This window comes from Hesperophylax consimilis, chromosome 13, assembly GCF_061612785.1.
Source record: "Hesperophylax consimilis isolate HC1 chromosome 13, BYU_Hcon_1.0, whole genome shotgun sequence".
NCBI classification, from domain to species: Eukaryota; Metazoa; Arthropoda; class Insecta; order Trichoptera; family Limnephilidae; genus Hesperophylax; species Hesperophylax consimilis.
The window spans coordinates 30,850,309-30,856,404 of record NC_142848.1 but is presented as its reverse complement, the minus strand read 5'-3'; the positions used below and the strand labels follow the sequence as shown (position 1 = coordinate 30,856,404).

Below are 6,096 nucleotides of genomic sequence, written 5' to 3'. Positions count from 1 at the left end.
TGACCGCCGCCTGAGACGGTCATTTAGTTCATCCATACCGCTTTATCTGGTTTGTGTATTAAATTACTTCCGGGCGCCTCTACTTTGTCAGAGGTTTATACCTGCCGGCAATAGATAATAATTTTCAAGAGTACTAGTAATAGTAGAAAAGTACTAGTAATAATATTGTATTTAAACTGGCCCCAGCGACTCTCAATCTAAAATCACGACAGCTGCTGAAGAAAGGGCGTAACAGAATCCCTGCTGGCGTCACCACAAGATCCGCAACCGGAACAACATGCATGACAGTAGCCCGAGGCGCCCACAACTCTGATAACTGGAGGGAAAAGGCGGAGGAACCGCCATATTCGTTTGTCAATCCATCACATCTACAAGAATCCCCACTCCAAGTTGAAGCATACTGAAGCCACAATTATCGAAGTCATCATAGAGGATAAAGCGAATACCATCATTGCCGTCTACTGCAATAAGAGCAATAATCTCGTGAGAGAAGATTTAAACAAATTGTTCAATTTGTGACCCATTGTTGTGATAGGAGGTGATCTGAACGCCAAACACAACTACTGGAATAACTACACAGAATGGAACGCGAATGGAACAACACTCTTCACGCATATGCAGAAACATAACTACTCGATAATGGCACCGGACAAACCGACGTTCTACGTGCCGCGCGCAAATTACCCCAGTACGCTAGACATCGTACTCGAGAAAAATGTCAAATCGATCTCGCCACTGTGCACGTTAGAAGAGCTGTTATCGGACCTCCTGCCCCATGAGCTTCACTGTAGGAGGCATGATTTCAAGGAGCCCTGTGGAGGACTGGGAAGGATTCAAGAAGGAAATTAACGAATGGATACATCTGACATCAGGAACTCTGCGATCACCTCAAGAAATCGATAAGGCTACTAGCACTCTCACGGAAATCATACAACATGCTCAAAACACATTAATACCTCTCAAAGAAGTAGACTCATACACGATCACGCTTCCTGACTACCTTTTAACGCTCATCAAGGAGAAAAATCGCTTGCGACAGGGGCGGCTCTTGTAAGGAGGTCATTTGGACAATGCCCCTCCAAAAATATGGGGCGATTCGTAATCCGTAATCGTGGCGGGTCCAGTGCCATCTAGCGCCCAAATGAGAAGCTCCTGTATGTACCTAGCATGGGTTACTTTAAACTTTGACCGAAAAAAGATATTCTTTCTTTCTCTTTGCCTTAACCCTTTCCTTACCAGAGTGCTTCTGGTGGAACACGAAGGAAAAAAAAATTTTTCTCTTGATTTTACGAAACAAATAGCCCCGTATTTTGCATATCGCTTGAGGAAGATATTGCTTATAAGGAATAGAACAAATCTCGTACTGGCAACACATAATATTACTGTTATTTCGAATTAAAAACGCGTGTTTGGCAGCTTTTAACGGTTTGACATTTCTCAGATTTCAACATTATTTTAAAGGTAAGATATCGCATATTTCTGTTGAAAATAATTATTTTTCATGTGCCGGATCCCACAGTTGCATTAAAGGAACCGTTAATGGGAGCACCGACAGATGCTATGTTGTATACAGACAGATACTCCCGGTTGGTGTAATGTACGCTACGCAAAGGCATTAAAAGAATATGCAGCAGAACCGGGATTCAAAGAGTTAGAAGTAAATTGCGAGCTCAATTCCCTCACGCCGGCATGTGCTCAACTCACAGGAATGGAAAGGGCCTTAAAAACATTGGTTTTTCATTTGGTTTTCAGTAATAACATTCATGTTCCTGAGCTGGCACTTTGGTTGTTCGTGGATGTTTTTCATAGAAATCTTTCTTTGGCCTTTAATATTGTTTTACTTGTTTTTATTTGATTCTCTCAAGATATATTAATTTATTTTATTATTTTCCGGTAGACTTTAACTTATTTCAATCATTTTTATAGATGGAGCATCGTGGTTTGACACATGAGGAGATCACCGTGATACTGGAAGGAGATATTTCCGACGTGGAGTTGGAAGATGAAGAGGGCTGGTCTGTTGAATATTTAGAAGATTTCCAGAATGCTGCAGAGGAAACCAATGTGGAGGCATTGAGCCAAGCTCTTGGAATGGATGTGGAAGTCCATGTAAGTACTTTTGTCATTATTTCTTATTGTTATATTACAGCGATTATTGCGTTTGATGTTGATTTAAGTATGAACAAATTTGTGTTTTAAATAAAACCATAAAGTATATTTTTTTTTAATTATAGACTTTGGAAGAGAGGCAGCAACCAGTGGAAGGCGAGCCAGAGTCCTGCACCATACACACTGGGCTGTCCACAAGGACAGTCCAGTGAAGCCTCAGCTTGCCATGGACGGAGAACCGATCTACGGTGGATCAAGAAAGATGTCGATCATGTGGACTCTTACTGTGATGTTACTTTCTCAAACCCACCACTGGATATGTCTGCTCTACAATATTTTTTATGTTTCATAGATGAAAATATTATAAAAAATATTGTTGAGCAGACAAATTTGTATTCAGTTCAAGAGAATAGCACCAGCGTGAACACCTCGGTCAATGAAATGAAACGATTGCTAGGAATGCACATCATGATGGGTATCCTTAAGTATCCGGCATTCCACCTTTACTGGGCCAATGATACGAGGCTTGTCCGCAATAGACGATTCTTCAAAACCCCTCCCTCACCCTCGACCTCGACAAACTTCTAGATAGCACACTACCCACAATAATAACAGGCGACCTTAACTCCAAACACTGTTCTAGGCATTCCTGGATAACAAACAACAAGGGTAAGTTTACTGCCGTCTCTATAGAAGGCCGTTCTGTAGAAAACCAACTGACATTCAAAGAGTCCTGTTTTTGGGACTTCGTGGTAGCTTTTTTCTATGCGCCAGTATGGATGTTGTAGGCATCTGGAAAGTGTGTGCAACTGATTGAAGCAGTTATTTAACATTTTAAATCACGTTTCTGCAATATTTATACTTCATTTTTGTAAAACAATACGTTGGTGGTTATATACGATCGTTAAGGTAAGACATTTTAAATATATTTACAATTTTAACGTAGTAAATAATGTTTTCAACAACTTTCATAATGGCGGTTGACGCTTAGCTTTGGATCTGTACAGATTATCATTAGAAATGGTGTAATTTACTAGATAATATAATATAATCTACATAATAGAGTACTATGTAATAACATGTGTAGAGCTTTCTGAGAGAATAATAGGGTAATTCATAAGCCGCCACGTTTTTAGTAGGCACTTGGAAATGATACTTCGTTTCAACTCGATTGTTGATTTGTTTTCAAAGTGAAATTTGATTTGTTTTGAAAATACGTAGTATATTTATTAGTGGATATTATTTTCAGATGCCTCATAAGTGCTGTGTTCCCGGATGCAAAGCAAATCACACCAGTTCTCTGAAGAAGGAAGGAGCAGGTTACCATCTTCAAATTTCCAGCGGAGGAAGAACGCAGACAGTCATGGATCAGGGCCATTCCTCGCAAAAATTGGATTCCAGGTGCTTTCGCTGCATCAATCATTTTGACAAAAAGGATATTATATCGCACCCTAAAAAACCAAAATTGGCCATCGGAGCTACAGCAAGTATTTTTAAAGGTTTGCCAAGTTATTTAACAAAGAAAAAGGCACTGGATAGAGTGAATCCCGAAAATAGGAAGTTAAAAATAAAACACCGACACGAGGAACAAGTTGAACTTTTCTTTCAAAGTGACACAATAGTGATTTTGTTGGAAATATGCAAATAAAAATTAAACTCGGTGAGTGGAATGTAAAAACTATAAATGACATAACATATTTATACGCCACAAACTTTGACAATGTAGATAAACATTTATATTTAAGTTCTCAAGTTGTAGTTGACCATAATCTGAATATCAAAGTATTTGTCGGAACAAATGAACTTTCTCATAGTGAATTGAAGTGGTTATTCCCCAAAACTATGATATTGAGTTTATGGTCACAATTAGAAAATTTGTTGGAACGTTATCATAATATTAATATAGATGACAATGTTAATTATGAAGACAAGAGTCAGAATACTGTAAATAATCATTTATTAAAAGCTCATATTTATTTAAAGTCCGCACTAGACGCTGCCAGTAGTCTTGAATGTGAATTTAAAAACTCTTTAGAACTACTTTTAGATCAGGTTAGTTTATTAACATCAAAAAGGAGATGATATATGTAGTACTACCACTTTAATCTTTGGATTTACTCGAGGTCTCCTACATGTTACAGATTAATTAAAGATTTTTTTATTTTGCCACATAAAAGGTATTTACAAAGCATTTCTTCGTCGTTTGATGTTTCACCTGATTCTTCAAATAATTTATATTTTAAAAATATAGTAAAGGAGCTTTCGGAGCGTGAAAAGTTTGTTTCCTTATTGATTGATGAAATTTACATAAGTAGTTGTATTACTTATAAATCCAATAAACTTACAGGTTTTGCATCAAATGATTCCTCAAAAATAGCAAAAACAGTGCAATGTTTTATGATGTTTTTTCACTTCATGTTTTGGTGGTTTAAAAGAAGTCGTTCGACTGATGCCAGTTAGTTCTATTTCTGGCAGTGATTTGAATACAATCACCTTAAATGTTTTAAATTTTGTTCAAAAACTTGGCTTTACGGTCACTTGCATTATTACTGACAATAATCGGGTGAACCAAAATATGTTCAAACAAATATCTCCCTTGGATAATTTTAATAAAATATATACTTGTACAAAAAATTCTTTTCCTATTTATCCATGAAAAATTGTACTGTATTGTGTATAATGTAATAAAATATATACTTGTACAAAAAATTCTTTTCCTATTTATCCATGAAAAATTGTACTGTATTGTGTATAATGTAATAAAATATATACTTGTACAAAAAATTCTTTTACTATTTATCCATGAAATTCTAAAATATCTACTTCCCACAGTAAATATATATCTTTTTACCCATAGGATTTAGGCGAGTATGTATTCATTAATATGAATCAAAACGATTTGCATAGGTAAAATAGGTAAGTATTTATAAATATGAAATATCCGTGCCTTCACTTTAAATTAAATTCATTAGAACCTTTTAAATCAGAGCTGGAATGATGTCTTTGCTTCTTGGGGAAATAGGCCTCTTTACTTTGAAATTTGACTTCCCGCTAAATCTACAGCACGGCTATGTAAATAGAGACGACAGTGGTAAGTTTCTTTTTAATTACTTCGCAGATAAATGTATACACGCGTGTCGTCCCGTTGCTGTCATAGATAATCTTGTAAATATTTACATTAGTAAAGTGAGTACTTTAGATATACCATTTTATTTAGGAACATTTATTCTTCGGGTGTCTTCAAAAATATTCCGTTGCGGTGCATATTCTTCTATGGTCCATTTTTTATTATCTCCAATAATTTTAGATAAGTAGTTTGGATTTTTAATTCTTAAAAATGAATAACGAAGACATCGAAAACTTTGTGTTAGATTGTGATTCGGACTTTTCCATGAGTGATGATGAAGACTATGTTCCAGAAGATTTGGAGAGATAGATGAATCATCAGAAAATGGAGATAGTGAAATTGACATTTCTGGTTTGGAAGAACATTCCTCCCCTGATATAAATTTCTCCCCAATATGGGAAAATGGAATTAATTTCCAACCTGATTAATACAATTATCAACAATCTGGTTTAAGAGATTGTGAACTCAATCAGGAGAGTAGTGAAGTTGAATTTTTTGAGCTTTTCCTAAATAAAACTGTCGTGGGTTGCATTACAACCGAAACCAACAGATATTTTGATACTGTAAAATCACAAAAAGTATTTGCTCCAAATTCGAGTTTACATAAATGGAAAAATGTTGATACAGAGGAAATGTAAGTGTTCATTGCCCTAACTAAGCTAATGGCAAGAAGCAAGAAGGGAAAAATCGGTCAATATTGGACAAGCTAATTTCATCGCCAATATTTGGAGAAACCATATCAAGAGATCGGTATTTATCTATTTTTCAGATAATGAAAAACAAAAAAGGGGCGATACGACATTCAAAATAAGAGATTTGTGGTTATTGTGTGCAGTCAGTTTAAAAAATTCTTTTATTCA

At 35.9% G+C, this 6,096-nt stretch overlaps 1 long non-coding RNA gene across 1 annotated transcript; it reads left to right on the top strand.

Moving 5' to 3' along the window:
- Positions 1-479: 479 nt before the first annotated feature.
- On the top strand, positions 480-3,652 carry LOC149418772 (uncharacterized). The gene is made up of 3 exons (XR_016302993.1): positions 480-2,109; positions 2,235-2,778; positions 3,359-3,652. It is a non-coding gene; the product is annotated as an uncharacterized LOC149418772 (long non-coding RNA).
- Positions 3,653-6,096: the final 2,444 nt, after the last annotated feature.